Source organism: Macaca thibetana, chromosome 8, assembly GCF_024542745.1.
Source record: "Macaca thibetana thibetana isolate TM-01 chromosome 8, ASM2454274v1, whole genome shotgun sequence".
NCBI lineage: Eukaryota > Metazoa > Chordata > Mammalia > Primates > Cercopithecidae > Macaca > Macaca thibetana.
In genome coordinates, this window is record NC_065585.1 from 59,222,359 (window position 1) to 59,249,324 (window position 26,966).

Genomic DNA, 26,966 nt, shown 5'->3' on the forward strand with positions numbered 1-26,966 from the left:
TTAATGAGGTTTACATATTTCTCTGACATTTATATAGTTCTCATGTCCATCTCAGTTGACCAGCAGCTGGTGCTTAAGGTTAAGAAGAAAAAAATTATAGTGAGAATGAGATTCATTTCAATGTAATACACTAAAACAGAACACGAACTTAGCTTGGCCTATTCTAGGTAGTTCCAAACAGTATTTTTGTTGTCAAACTTTAAAATTTATATTAATTTGCAAATGTATGTCTCTGAACAGGACCTTGACATTTCCTGAGATTTATTTTATCTGTGATGTATTTTTTAAAAATTCTTTTGATACAGAGAAGGGTCTTTTTTTTAAACATTTCAATGAAAACTTGGGGTAAGTCTGAACCCATCTTTTGAACTGTATTTTCTTCATTGCAGGTCCACCTAATAATCCTGTGAAAGTGGTTTCTCTATGGAAAGCTATGTTTGCTTCCTACAAATACATGCTTATTCCTTAAGGACTGTGTTAGAGTTACTGTGGATTTCTCTGTTTTCTGTCTTACAAGAAACTTCTCTATGTACCTTTATACTTTGTTTAGGATGAGGAGTCTTTGTGTCCCTGTACAGTAGTCTGACGAATTCCCCCTTCTGTGCCCTAGCAAGCCCAGTTGCTGTATCTGAACAGTTTGAGCTCTTTTTGTAATATAATCTAAACCCATTATTTCTGTGCTGTCTAATAAAGAAGATTCAGAACACTTGAAAAAAAAAAAAGGAAAAGTTCAGCCGAATTAAACTTAAAGGAGCTTAAATGAGCAACAAACAGTTCACAAACTGGGCAGCCCCCAGAATCACAGCAGATTCACAGAGACTCCAGTGCAGCCACGTGGTGGAAGAATATTTATAGACAAAAAAGGTAAATAACGTACAGAAATTGGGAAGTGAGGTACAGAGCAGCTGAATTGGTTACAGGCTGGCGTTTGCCTTATTTGAACACAGTTTGAACACTCAGCAGTGTATGACTGGTTGAAGTCCAGCGCTGGGATTGGCCAAGACCCAGCTATTGTTACAGGTGCATACTCCTAAGTTAGGTTTTCAATTTTGTCTACCTATTAAGCTAGGTTGCAGTTTGTCCACAAGGACTCAAATATAGAAGTACAGAGTCCTTCTCGGGTCACATTTAGTTCACTTTTAACAGCTCCCAAGGTAAAATAGAGTACTGTTAACATGTTTACATGTAGATCTGAGCCGTCCTACCTCTCTGGCCTTATCTTGAAGCAACTTCCTTCTCCTTTTCTTTGTTCTATGCTCAAAAGCCTCTTTCAGTCCCTTTTGTTTGTGGTGCTCCCTCCCCCAACAGGGCATGTTCCCCTGCTGCTTTCTGCACCCAGAAGGCACCTTACCATCCTTTCCTCCTTCTTCCTAGGGCTTCACACCTCACACTTCCACAGCCTCAGAACAGGCTTCTCTTACTTTGGAGGGTAGGCCACTCATCACAGCACTTGTCAGAGTGGTGGTTCTACACTTTTTGTGTGATAATTTAATTAATGAAGCACTTTGAGGGTGAATACAATCTCTCACAGATGGGCTGTCTCAAACTTAATGAAGCAGGCTTAGGTAAACATAGAGAAAGACCTGATTCTGAGCTAAAAATAAACAACAACAGCCCTTGTCAAAAAACAGCAAGTGCTGAATGTCACCTAAATAAATTTAAGTTGTTTAAATTATTTTAAATTCTATTTTTGGAAAGACATTTGTTGAATTTAAAAAGTCAGAAAAGCGATTTTATTAACTTTGATTTCTTAGTTTTCTATATTGAACACAGTTGACTTACCTTAAAAATTATCTTGAGATTTTTAAGTTCTAATCAGTCTTTTTGCTGCATTTCTATGTGGATCAACTTTATTTTCTTCGTTTTTATATGTTTTAATTGTATGTTCTTCAGTTTCTGACCATAGTTATTTTGCGAATGTGATATGCAAAGATGTGTTGTAAGATGCTAATTTTACAGGAATGAAGAGTTGATGGACAACGGCAGCTGATAAAAGGGCTGGAGTTGAACCAGTGGTGTGCTGGTAAATGTTTAATAACTTGCTTATAGAAAAAAAGTACATGTCTATGTATATGCACATTATAAATGTTACTGATATAAAGGATGTATCAAACAAAACTTACAAATAATAAACTACAAAGCACTTTTTATTGTAAATTACATGTAGCCAATTGACCCTCATGGGATGCTTTCACTGATGTTTGCCAAAACACATCCATACATAGTAAATCTACATTTGCAATTTACGAATAAATATAGTTTTAAAATAAGTGCTGGTTCATATTTTCATCTATGTTAATAAGTAAGACTAAAGTAAAACAACGAATATATATGTCAAAACTTCACTTGTTTGGCCATGATGTGAGTAGCTTCTTTGCTAAACCAGATAACAGTCTTTAAATACTGGAAAATTATTTCTCTGTGTGTGTGTGTGTGTGTCTGTGTGTGTGTACGCAGTATTCACAATGTAATGAGTAAAGGAAAAACATACTTTTAAGTTTAATCTGCATTGCTAACGTTTTTCTCCATCATCACTTTTTAAAGTCTAGGCCACTGTCCAATAGAAATATTATGTGAGCCATGTATGTGTAAATTTCTAGTATCTATTTTAAAAATAAACAGATTAAAATTAACTTTGATAATATATCTTATTTGAACAAATATATTCAAAATAGTACAATCTCAAGCTGTAGTAGATATACAAATTAGTAGAGATATTTTACTGCCTTTCTCCATATTGCCTTCAAAATCCAATGTATATTTTATACTTCTAACACATCTTAATTTGTATTAGTCATATTTCAAGTGCTTGATAGCCACATGTGCCTTGGTGCTACCATCTAGGAAGGTACACGTTTAGACAATCAACAAAACAATAAATCAAGCTGTGATCTGTGAAGTTTGCATTTGTGTGTGTGTGTGTGTGTGTGGTATAAATACCCCCACCATGGTCAATTTCAAGTTATCAATGTTATGGAAAGAGATGTGTTGAGCACATTTTTATATAGCATTTCTACCAATTATATAGCATTTCTACCAAACAGCCACAATGGACGTAAAAAACCCTCAAGCACGTAGGGACGAGTAAAATAATTAGGAATTGATGAGTTTGAAGCAATTATTGTTTGTTTTTAATATAAAATTTAATTGTAGGTTTATATAGCTTAATTTTGAGTTAAGGGTGTGTTTATCAACTGGCTCAGAAAATTCCTGGAAATATTACAACTGGTTCTCAGGAGCCAGGATGAGATTGCTCCAGAACACCACTGAATTGAGTCATCAAAATGGATAAATGTCACCGAAGTGTTCTGGTGAAGGGAAAACCTGGCTAAGGAGAACACAAAGCATTGCAAATCTTATCTTCCTTCAAATCCAAATAGTGCATGCCAAATTGATCAGTTTGTGGGAATTCAGAAAGCTAAATGGCAGAAAAATATCACTGGCTGAAAATAGGTTTTCTACAACATTAGAAATGTTGAAGTAAAAATAACAGAGGAATTAAGATCATGGGCCTTGGGGTCAGACAGCTCAACATTTGATTCCTAACTGTGTTATTTCACTACTTGAACAACTGAATAAGGATCTTAATCATTTTGAAATTATCCATACATCTATAAGTGAGGATACTGACTGACATCTACCTTCCTGGTTTCTTGTAATGAAAAATGGACACAAGGTTGCCATTGCCAAAGTATATTCCACAAAAAGACTGATTTTGTGAAATGTCAATACGTATTAATTTGGGGGAAATTCTGGTTAAGTAGGTTAGGAAATTGGAATTTTTCAGCGTACTTAAGTAGCTAAGAAATGAATATAATAAGGAACCCTTGAAATGTATTTGTACATTGATCTCAATTTGTAACAAGTATCTTCATGGCCTATTTATTGTATTCCAAGGAAAACACGGACAAATATTTACAAAGTACTCGGCACAGGTCTGGCATGTGATAATGTGCTCAAGAAAGGGGAACAACAATAATGTAATTTCTAATAATATGATAAAAAATGACTTGTATGTAACCAAGGTATGGTGTGTAGTCCAATGGGGAAAATAAAGGCTTCATGCACAAGCAGATAGTCAATTCATGAACAAAGACATTTTTTACTTTTTATTTTTTTTACATGGGTTCTCACTCTGTTGCCCTGGCTGGAGTGTACTGGTGCAATCATGGCTCATTGTATCTTTGACCTCCTAGACTCAAGGGATCCCCCTGCCTTGACTTCCCAGAACACAGGGATTACAGGTGGTGCAAGCCACCTCACCGTGTCCACAAGGAAATTAAAGTAAAATTATATGACTCCTTCAACCAATTTTTATAGTTCCGGACAGAATGAAATCAAAATGAATTAAAAGACTAGGTCAATTAGCCAGAAAAACACTGGAAGCAGAAGCCAAAGCTAAAAGAAATCCAGGATGAATCAAGGGAAGATTCCTTTTAAAATACATTACAAAGGAAAAGAGCCTTGATTTATAATGAAGAACAGATGAAAGATTCCTGTCTTCTTAGGATTTCCCAGCCAAATTATTAAGAAAGATGAATGAAAAAAAATGAATAGTTACCTGAGACTAAAAAGTATGGATCAAGCTGGGAAAAGCCCCAGAGTCCTAGGAAGTTTCAGCAGGCATGATAAACAGCATTAGTGGGCTGGGACCAACCTCAAGAGACAGAGACAGAAAGCAGAGCAAAAGCAGCGTGGAAAGAAGAAAACTTGTTTGTAGGCAACCAGTTTGGTATAAACTGCTTTGCTCCCAGTGAGTTAACAAACAAACACATGAATGAATGGGATTACAATTACAAGGGGAGAGACCTTCTGCAAAAACTGATCAAAAGAAGAGGACAGTTTGAAGAGGGGCTGGTTATGACCTTTGTGTGGGAGAAACACTTCAATGTTCTGGTACGCAGAGAGATCACAATTGGAGTCTGCAGCTTGGGCTCTCAAATGGAGGCCTATCAAAAAAGACTTGACTTTTCCAGAACCAGGGGCAAGAAATAAACAATTGCCTGGTGTTTATGCAGTTTGGACATGCAAAATTCAGACTTCAGACTTATGTGTTAAGACCTGCCAGGTGATCTGAGACTTATCTTTGGCGGTACATGAAATATAACCTGTTCCAGGACAATACTTACTGTAAAGGAGCATTGAAAATAAAATATTTAAAAAGCTGATTAGGCATGTATATGATATGGTGATGAACTATTCTGAAGAAGTCAGTGTACAAACTAGGAGTATGGGCAATAATTGAGTTTAACTTCCACCATCTGGAATTGCCCTTGGAACTGTATCAGCAGATCCTGGCCAATACTAAATCTAGGAAGGCGCTGATTGAGGATATCAGATTACATCTTTCACCCTTCACCTAGATTCAAGAAACTATATAATAATCATCCCAATTCCTTAGCAAAACCTTAAGGAACAAACAAACAAAAAAGCAATGCTTTTTTAGAATGTATCACCATTAATTCACAGTTCTGGAAATGTGAATTAATGAATTCTGGAAATGATTCTGCTAACCCAAGAATCAAAATTATTCTCTCTTATCCTTCTGAGGCATTCATTTAATCTGTAGTTTAGGATTTCCTTTTGACCTTGTCACTTAAATTGAAATGTAAGACATTTTGATGCTTAGATAATCTTTCCAAATAAAGATCTAGTGAGCACTGACCTTTATGGAGTACGCACCATCAGCACTACAGTGCCCAGGCTAAAATGCTTTGAAAGAAGGGCCGAGGCGGCCGATTATTCTTATTTCAGTTGATCAAGGGCATTTGTGGTATCTCCTCAATTCAGTCTTTTGACATTTAAGAGTTCACAACACAATTGCTTCTAAAGTAAGAATTACTTCATTACACATCCTCTTAGTCCTTTAGGCATGCATTCTTTTTAAAACCTCTCTGCCTCATGGCCTTGCTCCTGCCAAGGACACCATCTTGCCCCTGGCATTCAGCGCTGACCCAGTCTGACAGAAGCAGGGCAGGCCGAAAATAGCAGCAACAAAGGCAGCCAGGCTTGCCCGCTGCTCTAGGGATGCTTTTGCATGTTTTTTTCTTTTTTTAAAATGGTGCAATGAAGCTTTATTACAAGTCTAAAGAGTGAACTTCTGATACAGTTAAGCAGATATAATATATATGAAATACATGTACACACAATTGTATATATGATTGATACTAAACAATACAAATGCATTTATTTTTCTAGTTCCATATCCTGAATGCTCAGCACATATTTTGCACTTAGGCCGGGAGTAACTAGTTGCCCATTTGCTCTGCTGCAATTGTTCTTTCCTCAGACCACTTTGCACCTGAAGTGACTGGCATATGGCGATAATTCAATAAACGTTTACTAAATACCATAATTAGTATATATTGTCAGGACAGCCAACTACACTGCTATAACAAGTGACTCCAGTGTTTATTTCTTGCTTGTGCTTTATGCCCTTCAGGGTCAGCTTCAGCTGTGGTTCTTTTCATGTCACTTCTTTCATTGGCCAGAGAAAGTCACGTGTATGAGCCTGACATCAGTAGGTTGGGAATGTATAATCTGCTTCCAGGGAAGGATAGCACATATTACAATTACTTCTCTTCAGTGCCCACATACAGAACACACTTACCTATCCCCATAGGAGATAACCCTATTATTCATGGCACCAAGCTCAATGAAGAGTGGGAGTTTATGACAGTCTTTACGTTGGTCTAGAGACCTATGAATAAGTTTTAGTGTTAGGCTGTTCTTGCATTGCTATTAAAAAATACCTGAGACTGGGTAATTTGCAAGAAAAAATGTTTAGTTGTTCCCGGTTCTACAGGCTGTACAGGAAGCACAGCTGCATCTGCTTCAGGGAGGCCTCAGGAAGCTTCCAGTCATGGCAGAAGGCAAAGGGGGCGCAGTCACATCAAATGGCAAAAGCAGGAGCAAGAAAGGCGGGGGAGGTGCCATACATTTTTAAACAGCCAGATCTCACAAGAACTCACTCCCTGTCATGAGAATGGCACCAAGGAGATGGTATTAAGCTATTCATGATAAATTCACCCCCATGATCCAATCACCTCCCACCAGGCCCCACCTCCAACACTGAGGATTACAATTCAACATGAGATTTCAGTGGGGACACAGATGCAAACTATATCATTTCTTGACCCCATGCACGTCCAATATACAGTGACTGAGCAGGCTCAGGATAAACACAATAAGTGTTGGCATTTGGAAGAGGGAAGACCAGGAGATACAATAGTCATGGTCTGTAAAAGTTTGAAATCCCACTGGGAAGTTGTAAGCAACCTCTATTTCCCTGAGGGTGGGGGATGTTCCTTGATAATTCTCTGAACCCACCCCCAGGAATGCGTCTACAGTTCATTGCTCTCCATAGGGCTTAGCTTTGCCCTCTAGGAAGTCTTCCTTTTCCATTTTCCTCTTTGGCTACATCTGAAAAGAATGTTGGAGATCATGGTCTCATTGGGAGCCAAGGTGCAGTCCCAGCCTGCTTTTCACTCAGGAAAGTTTAGAGGCCCAAGCCTCAAGAAGCCGCAGTCTCTTTTGGTCCCCGTTGTGTTTTATCAATATAATCACTCACTCAGAAACATACTTGGCTTCTTATCTATTTGATTCCATCAATTCTTTTTGCCAATAGATATGTCTTTCTCTTTGCAACTAATGAGGGTCCATTACTCCTTACAACTAATGTATTAACTAGAAAGTGTTTGAATATAACTGCCCCTTAACAAACAGAAAAATTGAAATACAGAAAACAAAAGAAGTGCACAAAGTATTTCAGGAAATCAATTGCAGGACCTTGTCTACACTTGCACCATTTAGAGCTCGATTTTACATTTAACCCTCTCTTTTTCCATCATGCTTTTGCATGGGTACATTTACTACATAATAAACCTAGGGAGAGATGTTTCTGTCGCAATTGGAATTATATTACAGAACCAGAGTATACAATATACAGCATAGTTCACTATGCACATCCAGAACCTGAATTTAATGAGCGACAGTTGGTGAACAATTAGAATTAGAACTGAAGATAACAGTATCCATAAAACAGTCCTCAGTGTTTACTTGAAACATTGGTTTGTTGTTGTGATCAACCAGTATTTTAATTCATTTATTTGCTTTTTATTTTTTTTCTACTGGCAATCACAATTTAAGAAATTACATACATAATGTATCAGTCAGGGTTCTCTAGAGGGAGAGAACTAATAGGATAAATATATATATAAAGGGGAGTTTATTGAGAAGTATTAACTCACATGATCACAAGGTCCCACAATAGGCCGTCTGCAAGCAGAGGAGCAAGGAAGCCAATCAGAGTCCCAAAGCTGAAGAACTTGGAGTTTGATGTTCAATGGCAGGAAGCATCCAGCATTGGGGAAAGATATAGGCGGGAGGCTAAGCCAGTCTAGTCTTTTCACGTTCTTCTGCCTGCTTTTTATTCTGGCGGCACTGGCAGCTGATTAGATTGTACCCACCCAGATTAAGGGTGGGTCTGCCTTTCCCAGCCCACTGACTTGAATGTTAATCTCTTCATAGACACACCCAGGATCAACACTTTGCATCCTTCAATCCAATCAAGTTGACACTCAGTGTTAACCACCACAAATATGTATACTGAACATGGAGTTTAGAGACATCTTATGAATTTTGAGCACAAGGTTTACAAGGAAGCCAAAATTGGTTCAAAAAATAACAACAGATGTGGCTCACCCACTTTCAATTTTGTGCTACCAGTTGTTAGAAGCAACTGGGATCAAATAGGAAAGAAGCTATTTCTCCAGATAATTTGTCTTATGTCGGTTGACCCAGCCAAAAATAAAAGCATACGGTATAACAATAATTGGAGAGGGAGATTTTTTTATCTATAACATTTCAAAAATCTCATATTTCTGTTATTTTCAGATTCTACTTGGAGTGAAGAGTACAGAATATCTAAAGAGTAGGGAGTATATTTAATAAAAGGCCAGGCACAGTGGCTCACAACTGTAATTCTTGCACTTTGGGAGACTGAGGCAGACAGATCACCTGCGGTCAGGAGTTCGACACTCGCCTGGCTAATATGGTGAATCCTCTTCTCTACTAAAAATACAAAAAAAAAAAAAATTAGCTGGGGGTGGTGGTAGACATCTATAATCTCAGCTACTTGGGAGGCTGAGGCAGGAGTATCACCTCAACCCAGGAGACAGAGTTTGCAATGAGCTGAGGTTGTACCACTGCACTCCAGCCTAGACGACAAGAGCAAAATTCTTATCTCAAAAAAAATAAAAATAAATAAATAAATAAATGACCACTGAAATTTAGAGTGCATTTGAAGAATTTTTCACAAAATGTTTTCTTTTTGCTAGAATGAAACTAAACTTCAACCTTTGCATGCTAATGTTTTTCTGTTATTATTCTAATTTAACTGATTTTAATATTCAAATTATCCCTGATTCATTCAGTCATCAAAATTTAGGAGGCACCCACTATGTGAAAGTCTCAAATAGACATTCTGTAAATATTTTAATTTTAACAATACGAAGATAATAATTCATAAATAAAGATTCCCCCAAAATAGTTTTTCATAAGAGTGAAGACTTAAGACTTAATTTTTTTTTCTGGAAACATGTCACATTCATAGGAAGACTTGATTTTTAACAGTCAAATTAGTTGTTTATTTAATGAACTAGGGAAAAATTGATAACTTCAATTTTTTTTTTTTTTTTTAAGACAGACTCTTGTTCTATTGTCCAGGCTGGAGTGCAGTAGCGTGATCTCAGCTCACTGCAACCTCTGCCTCCCAGGTTCAAGTGATTCTCCTGCCTCAGCCTCCCAATGAACTGAGATTACAGGTGTCCACCATTATGCGTAGCTAATGTTTTGTATTATTAGTAGAGACAGGGTTTCACCATGTTTACCAGGTTGGTCTCGAGCTCCTGACCTTCAGTGATCCACCTGTCTCAGCCTCACAAAGTGCTGGGATTACAGGTGTGAGCCACTGCATCAGGCAAATTTGGTTAATATTAAACTGACAAGGTAATATTTAATCCTAACTTCAGGTAAAGTAGGCTTAAAATCTTATTGGAAGTATTTTATAATGTGTTTCCATGTAAGCCACCATGAATGTCTCAAAAATGCCAAATACTGCAAAAATTATAATTCAGATGGCTGCTCTGTTCATGTTTTTATAGTCAAATTTTCTTGTTCAATTTGGTATTGAGTGCTGGCATGATTCTTGCCTGCCGCCCCTCATTACCAAGAATAACTCAACATTCTCTCATATTTGGCCTTCTACATCGACTTTCTTTTCTCAAATTTGATAGAAAATACTGAAAATATTTTATCTTTACAAGAGCAAGATTTTTAAATGGGTCTTCTTTTTCTTTCTGGAGTAAAGAACAGATATGTTTTAAACAAGCTTAGTTTTCTGCATTTATTTTCACATAACTGATTCTGTTGCATAGTAATTCTAGATTTCCTCCCATCACTTGTCCCAGTAGATACTTTTATCATGACTTATTCCTACTGGGTTCTATTTCTCAATCTCCTTCAACGAGGCCTGTCTAAAGTGGGGCTGGTAAACTACGCTAAATTTAGGATCTGAAAAGCAGGAAATCATCTTAGGTCTTAAACACATCTGTTAAATATGCACCTGTACTCTTAATTTATATAGTACTTGGTTTTGAGTTGTTATAGAAAAGGTATTTCCCCTAGCCAACATGGTAAAATCTCGTCTCGGCTAAAAATACAAAAAATTAGCCATGCATGGTGGTGCATACCTGTAATCCCAGCTACTCGGAGGCTGAGGCAGGAGAATTGCTTGAAACTGGGAGGTGGAGGTTGCAGTGAGCTGGGAGGCAGAGGTTGCAGTGAGCCGAAATCATGCCATTGCACTCCAGCCTGGGTGACACAGCAAGACTTCATCTCAAAAAAAAAAAAAAAAAGTATTTGTGTCATTTTATTGGTTTTTATTGCTAAAATTGTACCTTGCAGTAAAAAAAAAGACCAAATCTATATATTGTACAAAAAAGGGAGAATACAAAGTCCATTGACTCTGTTCAATTTGTAATTTGAAATTACCTATGTGTCTCACATTTGTGGCTTACATTGTATTTCTACTGGACAGCACAGCTTTGGAAAGTGGTGTAAATTTCTTACTCAGTATGTCTCATGTTACCTTTTATTTATTTTACTTTTACTCATTTTTCTTTTCTTTTTTTTTTTTTTTTTTTTTTTTTTTTTGAGACAGACTCTTGCTCTGTCGCCCAGGCTGGAGTATAGGTGTGATCTCAGCTCACTGCCACCTCCACCTCCTGGGTTCAAGTGATTGTCTCATTTCAGCCTCCCAAGTAGCTGGGAATTCTTGATGTTTTCTTTATTTCTTTATACAAAAATCCTTCCACAGTCTCTGTGAAGAGAAACCAGGATTACAAAGCAATGCTCCCTGCTCTCACATTAATTTTCACAAAACTTACATATTGCCTAACACTTCTAGATCTGTGTGAACCTCTCTTCCAAATACTGTCTAACAGATACATTCATCATTAGTAAGTAAGACAATGTAGTAGTGGAGAAAGCCTCATATTATCTTGAAACACAAAGAAAGAATACATAAACAGAATCTACAAAAAAGCAAATGTGAAACAAAGTTCTGGTTGTTTATCTTTAAAATCATAATTCAGAAGTTTGGTAAATTTTAAAGATCTCCTTCTACATTTGAATGCAAATCATAAAATTTCTGCCTTAAAAGGAAATCACCTGGCCGGGCATGGTGGCTCACGCCTGTAATCTCAGCACTTTCAGAGGCCAAAGTGGGTGGATCACGAGGTCAGGAGATCGAGACCATCCTGGCTAAGACAGTGAAACCCCATCTCTACTAAAAATACAAAAAATTAGCCGGGCATGGTGGCACACGCCTGTAGTCACAGCTACTTGCAAGACTGAGGCAAGAGAATTGCTTGAACCCAGGAGGCGGAGGTTGCAGTGCACTCCAGCCTGGGCGACAGAGTGAGACTCCGTCAAAAAAAAAAAAAAAAAAAAAAAAAGAAGGAATGAAGGAAGAAGGAAGGAAAGAAAGAAATCACCTGTGATTCATATATCAGAATATGATTAAATATAGCAACAGTTATTGAGAGCCAACTATATAGCTAATGCTTTGTGAATGTTATTTTTAACCTGCATGAAATTCTACAAAGGAAACATTACTATTATTTTATGGATATGAAAACTGAGACTCAGAGGATAAGTAATTTGGCAAGGTGAAGCAGCACAAACATTCAAGCCAGGTATCCATTCTCACATCTGCTTAACACAAACCCAACGCCTTGTCCATTGTTCCAGGCCCTGTACTTTCACCATAACATGATAGGACTGCAGTGTCCAGCAGGGTAGTGACTAGCCACACGTGCCTATTGACTTGAAATGTGGGCAGGCCAAATCGAGACTAAAACACACACTGGATTTGGAAGACTTAATACCAAAAAAAAGGAATGTGAAATATCATATTAATAATTTTTACGTTGACTATATGCTGAAATAGTTGAAAATATCTTGAATAAATATTTCTAATAATATTTTGAATACCTTGGATTAAATATGTTATTAAACTAATTTTCCTTATTTCTTTTTCACTTTTTAAAATGTGGCTACTAGAAAATATGAAATTACGTACGTGTCTCACATTCGTGGGTTATGTTGTATTTCTACTGGACAGCACAGCTTTGGAAAGTGGTATAAATTTCTTACTCAGTATATCTCATGTTACCTTTTATTTTTCTTTTACTCTTTTTTTTTTTTTTTTTTTAAGACAGACTCTTGCTCTGTCACCCAGGCTGGAGTACAGGTGTGATCTCAGCTCACTGCAACCTCCGCCTCCTGGGTTCAAGTGATTCTCCCACCTCAGCCTCCCGAGTAGCTGGGACCACAGGAACACACCACCATACTCGGCTAATTTTTGTATTTTTAGTAGAGACGGGGTTTCGCCTTGTTGGCCAGGCTGGTCTGGAACTCCTGGCCTCAAGTGATCTGCCTGCCTCGGCCTTCCAAAGTGCTGGGATTACAGGCATGAACCACCGTGCCGGGCCTCTTTTATTTTTTTTTTAAAGACTGTAAAGCTACATGAATGCGGTCATTATCTAGCTGCAGAAAACTTTTATTGGACTCATTAGCAAAGTCTTTCTCCCTGAAGACTTGGATCAGAGGATTTGTAACTTGCTGAGTGCTTGAAAGGCTTTTGGCTACTGCAGCATTTGATTGCTGCATGAATAGAATTTAAGTGCTTTCAAACAAGGGCCAATTCTTGCTTTCTGTTTTGTATTATTTCCACAGTTGTCAATTGTATTGGGAGATAGTTAATGAGCATATTATTGCCTTTAAAATCAATTGGTACAGATGGGTTGAGCAGGACGGGAGCTGAAGGCTCAAAGCAAAACACTATCCCATCTCCTTTTCAATGCCAAAAGAGACATTGCAAATTGTTGTCATTAAATCTCAGATTCACCAAAATAATTTTTATTCCAGAAAAATGTTTATTGATACCGCCCTCCTGCTTATCTCCAACACACTCTCTCTATGCCCCTTGACTTCTGAGGGTGTCATTATCTCCACACTGAAGAGACACAGGTATCTGGCTAAACTCATTCAGAATCTCCCTACCTTCCCCCTTAGTCCCAACCACTTAGATAAACAATCTTATCAGAGTAACATTTTTAAAAGGGAAAAGAAAGGAGAAGCAAAACATATTCAGCCTAATTTAGCTTCTCTGATTTCTAGATTACAATATACAGATGCCCCTAGACTTAAGATGGGATTATATCCCAAAAAACCCATCATAAATTGAAAATATTGTAAGTCAAAAATGCATTTAATACACTTAACCTACTGAACACCATAGCTTAGCCCAGCCTACCTTAATTATGCTCAGAATATTTACATTAGCCTGCAGATGGGCAAAATCATCTAACACAAAATCTATTTTATAATAAAGTGCTGGCCGGGCACTGTGGCTCACACCTGTAATCTCAGCGCTGTAAGAGACTGAGGGAGGAGGATCATGTGAAACCGGGAGTTCGAGGCCAGCCTAGGCAACATAGTGAGATCCCATCTCTACAAAAAACTAAAAAATTAGCCAAGTGTGCTAGTGTGCTGGTGCACACCTATACTGAAATCTAAGGACAATTTCTTAATCCCAAGAGTTCTAGGCTGCAGAGAGCTGTGATGACACCACTGCATTCTAGCCTGGGTAACAGAGTAAGACCCTGTCTCAAAAAAATTAAAAAAAAAACAACAAAACAGTATTCAGTATCTTATGAAATTTATTGAATACTGTACTGAAAGTGAAAACCAGAATAGTTATATGGATACTTGATGTATGATTTCTACTAAATGCATGTTGCTTTTGTACCATCATAAAGTTGAAAAATCATGTGGAACCATTGTAAGTCCAGATCATCTGTAATCAACACATATTTCTATCAATGAAGACACTTTAAGTTGAAAATGATAGAATATAAATTGAGTACATAACAACATCGCAATAAATCTTTTTACATTTTAGGATAATACATAGACTCTTTCCCGAGAAAATCCATTCCGGGCTATTTAATTAGGGCCAATCCTGCATCCAATCCCAAGTTATAGGGTCTGGATTTAGCCAGACATGACCAATCAAATTATCTCTTATTTCTGGTCACAGTAATTGGTTCTGTAATAACATCTGAAACAAGCTGAGCCAATTAGATCCTTCCTAGGATGTTTTATAAAAACCACTGGGAAAGACCATTTCTTTCTGTGAATAGGATGTGCATCTAGGAATGCTGGGGGCTATCTTTCCCACCACACAAAGTAGGCTTATCTGGAATTACAGAGGTAGCAACTTGAAAATATCATTTGATTCCCTGGATTTAACTGTGCCCAAAACCACACATGCCCTATTACATATATCCATGTTCTCTTTTCTTTTTAAATAGGTAATGAAGTGGATTCTGTTATTTTATCCCAAAAGAGTCCTGGTTGACACAAAATCGATATTCAGAGTGGAATGTCATAGGTGACAAACACCAAACCATGAAATAAACTCAACTGAGTTGCAATTGCAATGAAGCACAAAGAAGATCTTTTATCATCATTTTGGACGATAGCAAGTCTTATTAGGGTGTGTTTATGTCAGCTGACTGTCAGCCAAAGTAGCAAATGTAAGAAACCATGTTTGCTTGTTTCTCTTGCCAGCGTAGTTTCATAAAGCCTCTGACTCTGACAACCTACAGCTCTTCAGAAGGATGCTTTGAAGACAAAACAGGATAGAGCATATGGCCCCCACATCTCTTGCCTGAGTCACTATAATCCTTAAAAGATAAACGACCCTAGTTCTTGCCTTTTCCTATGCATAAGATAACATCTGACAGGCATAGTGACTATGCCTCAGTAACCAGATGTACTCTTACACCCAAACTTCGCTATGATTTTGAACATACTGAACCCCCAATACCTGTGTATAAGCTGTGAGCTAAAGCACCATTTTGGAGGAGTCTGACAAAACCTCTGTGATGAATTCCTCCTGGGCTCTAGTCTTCAGTTAACAGTCCTCAGCAAGACTTCTGAATGAAACTAATTTTTTGAGATCTTGATTTTTTTTTAAATTTAGTCAACAAACTAATTTAACAGTCACTTGTATCTTATAACATAGGTCATATTATCACTGAGGTTAGAGCATTAGGAGACAGGAAAAATATCAGGATGTTGGAGTGTGTTAATCATTTTTTTGCAGCCATTAGTAAAGTTCTAAAAAAGGTAAATATCTAAAAACAGACCCATCTGGAAACAGAATAGCCTGCAGCCACGCTAAGGAAGTCCTTGTTGCTTACAGGCCAGACTTCAAAATCTCTGAGAGCCAGATAATCATGGACCCTGGGGGATTTAAGAAGCTGAATTTTCTGGTTCATGTTGTTTAAAGTTAATATTAGCAAAGACAGGGAAGCAGGAAGCACAGAGAAAAATACGTTTTGGACACAGGAAGGACCAAAGAGCTAGCTGAATTCTGTTTACTGAGGGCCGCCAAACTGCTGAATATTCTCGGCTCCCACAAAAGAATAATTATCTCCAATATAAGGCACTATCCCATGTAATGAAGCCTGGGAACAGGATGTAGCAGAGCCCAGCCTCATTAGTGTAACCCATGGGTTCATATTAGCAGGCCAAGGTGAATATTAGGCTAAAGGTAAGTATAGTGGCCAGGTGAGAATTGACAGATACAAGGTAGAGTCCAGATTCAAGTGTCACATCCTGGCCTTAATTTCTAACCTACACAGTCTCAATAATTCAATTTAGTCATCAGTACGAAGAGACATTAAGGAGGTTGGGAGATCCAAGGAAACCCAAGGCTGGTAACCAGGCTGTTCAAACCTGAGGCCAACTCCAAGTTCCTGAACCTACAATGATAGGAATTGTTAAAACAGAATGTTCCCCAGAAGAGGAAGCTCTCAAATGTGCCTTGCATAAGAAGCTGTGACAGATAATAGAAAAAGGAACTCCTCTCAGTGAGTGAAACTGGATGCAACCAGATTAGCTGGCCAAGAAACTCATTCCTTTGCCAGGGCTGGGAGTCTCTGCTTTCCCTATCCAATGGGATACAGTACATGCCACAGACGGAGACCTCTGCATGTTGTTTAGCTTTCTCCTCTTTTCTAAATGGGAACTGTGGTTAGAATTTTGCTGGATGGGCTTATCAGTAAACTAAAGTTGTTAAATTTTCATTTGGACTAGCCAAAATCAAATGTGTATCATTCAGAGATCTTGGAATTGGATGCAATAACTAGATGGACTTTGGGTTGCTTCAACTTGCAGCATGGATGAATGTCCTTTGAATTTCATACAGGTCAAATGCAGGAATCTCTGAAATTGCATGCATTGAGAAAAAGATATGTGTGTGTGTATATATATATATATATATATATATATAAATGCCATACAGCTAAGAGTTAGAATGTAGTCAACATCTGTTATTTCTACCTGCCCAGTGCCCATTCTCACTTCTGTTGATAATATAATCTCTTCCTTGAGGAACTGTAATAGAATTAGTGGGCTTTTATCACAGAATATTTGTCTAGATCATGACCTCTATAAAAACAGTTGTTTAACACTACAGATAAATAAATTTAACTTGTAAATATGAACTATTTCTGACACAACTGAAAAAGGCATAAGTTCTGATGTGGCAGGAGTTTCTGAGTCTTCTTCAGGTATTCTGATTTTACTATACTTCTATACTGATGACTACAAAGATTAGTAAATGACTTATATTAACAATTTATGAAGGAGATATTTTGTTTGAAACTAACACCTGAACAAGTACACATCCTTTACAGGTACCTATTTCAGATGATTCAGGTGGATATGGCCCACAGTTTCCCAGCCTCAGACATGAGTGTGTGACTTGACCTAGCCACTTAAAGTGTCCCATAATCCAGAGACATTCAGAGATTAGGTTTAACCAAAACTATGCTAAGTTGACTCCTCCTACCACTTTTGTGCCAAAACAATAAGAAAAGACATTCATTGTCTTTCCAGAAGGTTAAGCTGTAAGAAATGCATCTGGGGCTGCTGGCAGCAATCTTTTCTGATGTATGGAGAAAACTTTGTTTATTGAGCACTTATTAGGTGTTAAATATTGTGCTACATCTATTCTATGGAAATAGAATTGTAAAAAAATGAATCTAGTCTGTGCAAAGAACCAATAGTCTAGAATATTAGTAATAAGCTCTGTATCAGCCAGATATAAATATTGAATGAATGTGTCCATCAGTGTTCAGTTGCAGAGAACTGAATTCACACTAGCTGGTTTAAGCAGAACAGAATATTGACAATGGATTTTATAATTACCAAAAGAAGAAACTCACCACAAGAAAGAGTCTTGTCTGGGCTGATAACCTGGCTCCAATGCCAAGGCCCTGGGTGTCAGAGAAAAGGACTGACAGGGCAGTGTAGCTGTGCTGGGCTCAGTTTGCTTTGAATAAAATGACCCTGTTTGGAATTCAGGAGCTGAGCACTGAAAGCAATCCCAGTTGGGAATATCAACCCACTTTGGCATAGAATATCACAGTTCAAGTGTTCCAATGGGGATAGAAGATCTCTGTGTACTCTGAAAAAGTATTGCAACATAAGAAGCAGACCTTGGCTAGTGGACTGATCATATTTCCTTGTTTCTTGTCCTTTGAAACGTTTGAGTCCGTTTACCTAAGTAAGCACTTTGTGAAGAGAAACGTATTCCTCAAAAGAGATGCCTGAGTCATACTCTAGACCACTTAAGTCCAATCCTCAAAAGGCATAGATGAAAACTCATTATCTTTTCAAAATGCAGCCAAGGTTAAAAACAACTGGGTTAAATAATCACAAACTAAAACCACATCATATGCTTTCCTTCCTTGTCTTTCTCTATAAGCCTCAAATCCTTCTCAGGTGCTAAAATGGGGATTTTGTCAATGAATTTGTACTAAGAATGTAGCTTCTTTCAATTATGCTTATATTCATTTATTCTTTTGTTCAGCATTCTATAAACAATATGAATGCTTATCCTACTTCCTAACTAGATGCTTCAAATAGAGTGGCAACCAAAATATAGTCTGTAGCTCTCCAGGAACCCAAGAGTTTTCTTCCACCTACCTCCATGCTAGATGGAACTGCATGCTCATTCATGTCTCTCAAACAGACCTCATCAGCTCTATAAAAAATAAAATCCATTGATATAAAGTTTATTCCTAAGTGTTTTTTTCTTCAAGAAATACAACTAATTTCTCATGAGATTTCCAGCATTTCCTGTGTATGCTGAGTTTGGAATAACTTGAACTCAGATGATCCTTGTATCCCAATGTATTTTCTTTTTGTCTGTCAAGTTCAGAATAATCAGAAAGACAAACAAAAAATCATGCCTATTCACATTCGTTCCACATTTTTAATATTTCTAAGGAAATATTAAGGCTAAATTTCTTTATTCAAAAGCATTTCACTTTTCTTTGTTAGGTAACTGAATTACGTTTAGGATTCTAAAAAAAGATAAAAGCTAAAAACTATTTATAGAGCCTTTGATTTGGAGGCTATTGTTTGCAGGTGATTTTAAAATGTATTTTTTAAAGCCCCATTACGTTTCACTGAGGACAGTTTCCCTGGTTTCCATAGTGATATTCAAAATGAGTGTAGGTGCAATCAAAGAGAATGATGGCATTAATAGTTGGTTTAGCATTTCTGTTGAATATGAAGTTTGCCCAATATTTTGAAATAATTGAGCTATTTTTTAAGTCCTCATTCCATAATGGATACATTTGCCAGAAATACTAATCCACCTATTAATGCAATCAGATGTCTCCTTTATGAAATGAGCAACAAAGCCCACTTTGCTTGAAACTTAAAAGAGTTTCAAAGATACTGAAAGTTATTTTGGTTATATCTTGCATTTTTTAAAGATTCTATGAGGAATTATGTCAGGCAATTGCTCAGAAAGCACTTTTTAAACAACTGTGTTCAATGATGTAATAAGAGGGGTGGGGATGAGATGTGTGAGCAGATACAAACTGAGTACAGGGCTTACATCATCTTCAGTCTATTGATGGAACCCAGCCAATGGTTCTATCTGAAAGTTAATTTCCACTATGGTAACCACCAAAGTCAACATATGTAATACAAGAAGTAAAAAAATCATTGAAATAGCTCACAAATCCCTCAGGATGCTCTTTTCTTCCATCTATGCACTATGTGGGATTGACTCAATTACAGGTCAGATACCTGTTGGATCTAATCAATTATTATTGAGTCATTTTAGGAGCAAATAGAATCAACAAGATGTCTTATGACACTTACTCAGTAAACAATGGTTTTCCCCAGCTGCTGTCCTAAAATTCTCATGAATTAAATGAACAACAGTCCTTAGGAGAAATTAAAAAAAAAAAAAAAAAATGAGCCGGGCGCTGTGGCTCAAGCCTGTAATCCCAGCACTTTGGGAGGCCGAGACGGGCGGATCACTAGGTCAGGAGATCGAGACCATCCTGGCTAACACGGTGAAACCCCGTCTCTACTAAAAAATACAAAAAACTAGCCGGGCGAGGTGGCGGGCGCCTGTAGTCCCAGCTACTCAGGAGGCTGAGACAGGAGAATGGCCCGAACCCGGGAGGCGGAGCTTGCAGTGAGCTGAGATCTGGCCACTGCACTCCAGCCTGGGCGACAGAGCGAGACTCCGTCTCAAAAAAAAAAAAAAAAAAAAAAAATGAAACAAGATTTTAAAAACTCCAACTGCACTAGCCAACTGAGAGAAAAATAAACAGTGGCAGATTAGCAGAAGGATCTAATTCAACTTTAGAGGTAAGTACCTTCAAACTCCAGAGGGATAATGAAAATAGCCCTTTACTGTAATTGAATGTATTTCTTTGAATTTACTATTATTTTATGCATTACCCCTTTCTTTCAATGATCATCTTTTTTATCAGAACACCTGAAACTGTAAAATAAGGTAGTCCAGACTTCCATCCGTTATTTATCACATTTTTATATTTACCTGTGGTGATGAGTTTGAGATATGTACATTTAACACTCTGACAGTTTTACATCAGCATAGGCCTTGCACACTGGTTAATTATCAAATAAATACATGCTATGGGCTGAGTTTGGAGAGAAGAACCTCCAAAGTGTATTGCTTGTATGTTGATCACTTCTTTTAGTTACTTAGATATTGATGACACTCTTCCAGTGTTCTAGGTTGAGCATTTAGTTATAAAGTGTGCCCAAGGTGGATTAAGACTGGAGCATAAACATTGTTCTCAAAGGGTTAAGGGGTCTCTGCGTCCTTTTAAAGATCTGAGATCAATCAATCAATGTATCATCTATCTATCCATCCATCCATCCATCCAGTGGGATATTTATTGAGTATATATTGTGTGCGTTCACTGTGCTTGGCATTATGAAGAGGAAAATAGACCCGGTCTCTATTCCCTCTTGTGTAGTGATAGACCTAAATCGAACAGCCCTAATCATTGAAAAAGTGTGTTACAAAGAGGGAATAGGTATTAACAGTGATAATGAGTCTGTATAAGGGAAGAATTTAACTCGACAGGATGTCAGGGAAGACTCAGAAGAAGGGAAGCATGATATGAGAGCTGAAGGAGGAGGAGTTAATAGAAAGATGGCCAGTTTCTCCAAGGAGAAATAGAGATAAAAGTGAAGAGAGAAGTAGACGTAAAACCACATAAGTGCTTGTAGTCCATATTAAAACATTCTATCACTATCTCAAGAGCTATCAGTATTATTAAGGCCATTGAAAAATCTGCTGAGATGTAGGTGGACATTGCCAGATTTTTGTGTTATTGTTAGTAAATGTTTCCTTTTATCTCTAGTAATACTCCTAATCTTGAAGTCTAATTTGTTAGATATTATAGCCACTCAGCTTTCTCTTAATTGGTGTTTACATAATACATACATTTGCTATTATTTTGCTTTTAAACTGTCAATATATATAGTTTGTAAACAGCATGGGGTTGGGTCTTATTTTATAATGTAGTGTGACAATTTCTACCTTTTGATTAGAGAGTTTAGTATTATTGACACAAACAGGGTTAAGGCTGTGGTCTTGTCATTTGTTTTCTATTTGTTCTATCTGTTTTTCATTTATTGTTTTGTTTTCTCCCTCGCTTTTTGGATTAATTATTTTTTACACCTCTATTTTAGCTCATTTATTGGCTTTTCAGTTTTTCTTTTATGCGTTTACACTAGGAATTATAAAATGTATCCTTTATGTATTATGGTCTATTATATATTGATACTATATGATTTCATATTAAATATAAGAACTTTACAATAATATATTTCCATTTACTGTTTCTCATGCTTTGTGCTATTTGCTTTCATTTTGTAATAAATCTCACAATGCATTGTTATTATCTTCACTATAAGCAATCAATTATATTTTAAAGCAATTAAGACAGGAAAAAATCTATATTGCCTACATATTTACCATTTCTTTCATTCTTCATTCTGTTGTATAGATCTGGTTGTGTAAAGGGTTTCATTTTCTTTCAGACTGAAGATTTTTCTTAAAACTATTTCAAAATGTATGAAGCAAAAACTTACAAAATGGAATACAGGAATAGAAATTCACAATTAGAATTGAAAAATTTACTTTTCAACCTTACTTTTTCAATAACAGAAAATGGTAACCAAAAATGGGTAAGGGTGTGAAAGATTTGAGCAACACTGTCAACCAATTTGACTCATTAACATTTATAGAAAATATACTCAACAATACAGAATACCCATTCTATTCAAGGGCATGTGAAACAATCGCTAAGAAGATAATATGTTAAGGCATAAAACAAATGCCAATAATATTAAAATATGAAAATTATACAGAGTATATTATTTTACCATAACAGAATTAAATTATAAATTAATAACAAAAAGATACTTGAAAAGTAGTAAATATTTGGAAATCAAATAATCTATGGGTCAAAGAAGAAATCACAATAGAGTTAGAAAATATTTTGAACTAAGTGACGATAAAAATAAAACATATCAAAAGCATGTGAGATACAGCTAAAGCGGTGGTTAGGGGACATTTATAGCTTTAAATGCTTATATTAGAAAAAAAGTCTAAAATCAGTAATCTATGCTTCTATCTTAAGAATCACAAAAAAGTCAAGAACAAATCAAACCCAAAATAAGTAAAAAGATAGAAACAAGAAAGATGAAAGTAGAAATTAATGAAATACAAAATGGACAAGCTAACAAAGTCTTAAAAATAATTTTTGAAAAGACTGATAACATTGAAAACATTGTGATACCATTTTCATATCTGGTATTTTAAATTTTATGTAATTTAAAGTTCACAACCACATTTTCCTCATATCAGTGTTTCGTAATTTGTTACTGATAAAAAAAATTACCAAAATTTTAAATGACCTTTTAATAATTAGAGCTTATTCGAATTTATTCCTACAATGTTATTCTTACCAAATTCCATTAGTACATGCTTTTCTGAAAGAGAAGAAAAGAATGACATCGTAAGGTGTACTTTGCGGGTTGTATATAACCGTAGATATTCCCATGAGAATGTCTCAAATTTGAATATCACTTGGCATGCTTGATAGAAGGGGGAAAAAAAGGTAAGAATCATTTAAGTAGCTCAGCTAATAAAGTCTCTCTATTAGAACATGAATATTTGTCCAAAAGTTACATGGAATAAAATCACAGAAAAATGATCACGGAACGTGATAAAAGGGTTGAAATAAACCAAGAGTCAAGGTGTTTTAGGCCATTCTTGCATTGCTATAAAGAAACACCTGAGACTGGGTAATTTACAAGAAAAGAGGTTTAGTTGGCTCATGGTTATGCAGGCTGTACAGGAAGCATAGTGGCATCTGCTCCCAGGGTGGCCTCAGGGAGTTTTACTCATGGCAGAAGGTGAAGCAAGAGCAGGCAGTTCACACGGGGAAAGCAAGAGCAAGAGAGATAGTGGTGCTGGTGGCGGGTTGGGGTGGGGTGGGCGCGGGGAGCACTACGCACTTTTAAACAACCGAATCTCATGTGAACTCAGGGGAAGAGCTCACTTATCACCAAGGAAATAGCTCAAACCATTCATTCATGAGGGATCCACCCCCATCATCCAAACACCTCCCACCAGGCTTCACCTTCAGCACTGGGGATTACATTTCAACATAAGATTAGGGCAGAGACAAATATACAAACTGTATCACAAAGTCTGTTGGCACTTGCAACTGTTTCTTTGAGAGAATCCATTAGATCCTATTCCCAAGCTTGAAAAAGAGTTATTTCTAAAAATAAACTCTGCCCTTTAAGTTGAGAAATAAATGTTTTGTTTTACGGGGATCTTTCTAAAACTTCAGATAGCAAATTTCTAAGCAGTGTCAGAATCTTTCAGGATAACATAAATTAAACAGAATTATATTTCTTAAATAAATGTTTCCATTGCTTCATTCCTAAGCATTACACACACACACATATATATATGTGTGTGTGTGTGTGTATATATATATATATATTTTTTTTTTTTCTAAGTGCTGCTTTTGAATGAAGGAAGACTATGACTATTTTACCTACCCAATGCAGAAGTATGGAAGTAAAATTAGTACTATGTCTAGGCAAAGATTTGGTAAAAACATGTTTGTACGATAAATTGTGAATCCTTTGAACTCCCTAGCTATTTTCTGGAACATGTGTGTCTTCTATTTATTTGACAAAAAATGTATAGAGCGGCTGCTATGCTACAGATACTGTGCTAAGTGCTTGGGATGCATCACTGATGAAACAGATTTCTCTCCTTACGGAATTTGAGATTAATTTTCCCAATGAAAAGTTCTAGTCATTTTATAACTCCATTTAAAAACTTTCAGTAGGCCAGGCACGGTGGTTCATGCCTGTAATCCCAGCACTTTGGGAGGCCAAGGCAGGTGGATTACCTGAGATCAAGAGTTCGAGACCAGCCTGATCAACATGGAGAAACCCCGTCTCTACTAAAAATACAAAATTAGCCATCCGTGGTGGCGCATGCCCGTAATCCCAGCTACTTGGGAGTCTGAGGCAGGAGAATTACTTGAACCCGGGAGGCGGAGGTTGCAGTGAGCCAAGATCGTGTCATTGCACTCTAGCCTGGGCAACAAGAGCAAAACTCCATAACAAAACAAACAAACATACAAACACAACTTTCAGTAGTTCCTCGGTTTCTGCTAAGTTAAAAACAAGCTCCTTAGTCTTTCATTAAGACACAATCTGGCCCAAACTTCCTTCTCATGTTTGCCTCCTGTGTTTTATTTTCTTTGGGATGATCTTATACTCTAGTGAAACTGGGAGATTCCTACCCTTAGGTTTTCACCTACCCAGAATGTTCCAGAGCCTGTCTTTATTATCATCTTTCTTTCTCCTTTCAGTCTGTCTTATGTTTCCCCTCCATCTTTCCCTTTCTCCCTCCCTGCCTCCCTCCCTTCCGATCCTCTGTCCCTTCCTACCTATCCACTTATTTCCTCAACAAACGTTGACTGAGTGTCTACAGTGTGCCAGGCACTGTGCTAGATGCTGAGGAGGTAAACGCAGTTTTCTTCTTTTTTCCACTTATTGAAATATAAGCAAGCAAGGCTTGAATTTGAGCACTAAATCTAACTAACACTCTTGAGTGTGGGGCAAGACATGTCGCTCAAATATCTGTCAGCCCTTTTACTGGCCATTGACATCCTATAAGCTCCAAGAGGCCAGGGGCCATGTGTGTTGTTCACTTTTTAATCTCCATTGCTTGGCACATATTCTGGTTATATGGCTGATGTTTATGAGTAATTTTTGAATGAGTGAATGAATGAGAACAAACAATAAGACAGTATAATAACTTTAGAAGAATAGTAGCAGAAGACAAAATTATTGAACTGCCCAAGATCCTTGAAGAGGCTGAGCATAATGGCTCATGCCTGCAATCCCAGCACTTTGGGAGGCCAAGGAGGGAAAATCACTTGAGCCCAGGAGTTCAGGACCAGCCTGGGAAACAGAGAGAGACCTCATTTCTACAAAAAATTTAAAAATTAGCCAGCAGCGGTGGTGTACTCCTGTAGTCCCAGCTATTAGTACTGCTTGAGTCTGTGAGGTCAAGGCAGCAATGAGCGGTGCTCATGCTACTCACTGCACTCCAGTCTGGGTGACACAAAGAGCAAGGCCCTGTCTAAAAAAAAAAAAAAAAAAGAAAAGGAAAAAAGAAATGCATAAGGAGAGAAAACTACTTGGAAGCCTTGGAGTTGCAATGATAAAATCAGTTGAGAGTTGAGTTTCAACTCAGTGTTCTAGGTATATGAAAACCTGAGGATAGGAATCTCCCTGTTTGACTGGAGTATAAAAGATCATCGCAAAGAAAATAAAGCACAGGAGGCAAACATGGGAAGGTAGTTTGGGCCAGACTATGGACTGTTTTAATGAAAGACTGAGGAGTTTGCTCTTAATTTAGTAGAAACCAGGGAATTACTGAAAGTTTTTAAATGGAGTTATAAAAAGGCCAGAAATTGGACTGTTACCCATCTCTGAACTATCCCCAAGCCCAGCAAGTAATGAAAAAGAAAACTTAGAAAACATATTTATTTTAGAGACGTATTTCTTGAATCTAAGGCAAAAAAAAATGTATATTTTCAGTTGCACTTCCTTTGATTAGGCAATGAAAATCTCTTTTTTACTTATTTGCCAAGAAACTCAGCTGAATAGTGCTCAACTCTCAACTCCAGCTAAGCCTCAACTGTAAATGCAGGTGCTATGATTTCTCTCATCAGGGCACAGTAAAGACAAAGTGTGATAATTTAAAACATGAGAACTACACAGGTCCAGTTACACAGGAAGAGATCAATGAGTATAGCCCAGGAACCCTTTATACTCCTGGTGTCTTGAGATAGGACCAACTTGTTATGGATCCTGAATCCTAGTGATGTGATCATAATGTATCAAGCAATAGTAAGTGGCTAGGAACTCTGAAACCAGACTGTCAGGACTTTAATCCTGTCTTTTTCCATTTTTAAGTAGATTTGGGCACCAATTAACATATCTTTGTTTATTTTCTTATCTATAAAATAACTATAATATTACTATTTGCCTCAGAGCATTGTAAAAAATAAGTTAACAGATATAAAAGGCTTGGTAAAAAAATAAAAAATAATAGATACAAAAGGCTTGGTAGGTCGGGCGCGGTAGCTCACGCCTGTAATCCCAGCACTTTGGGAGGCCGAGGTGGGTGGATCACCTGAGGTCAGGAGTTTGAGACCAGCCTGACCAATGTGATGAAAACTCGTCTCTACTAAAAATACAAAAATAGCCACACATGGTGGCATGTTCCTGTAATCCCAGCTACTCGAGAGGTTGAGATAGGAGAATTGCTTGAACCCCGGAGGTGGAGGCTGCAGTGAGCCGAGATTGCGCCATTGCCCTCCAGCCTGGGCAACAAGAGCGAAACTCTGTCTTAATCAATCAATCAATCAGTGGCT

At 37.3% G+C, this 26,966-nt stretch overlaps 1 protein-coding gene across 1 annotated transcript in view; it reads left to right on the forward strand.

The window, feature by feature from the left end:
- Nucleotides 1-26,966, forward strand: part of RBIS (ribosomal biogenesis factor) — an 872,964-nt gene that overhangs the window by 420,207 nt on the left and 425,791 nt on the right. The gene's annotated exons all lie outside the window — the stretch shown is intronic.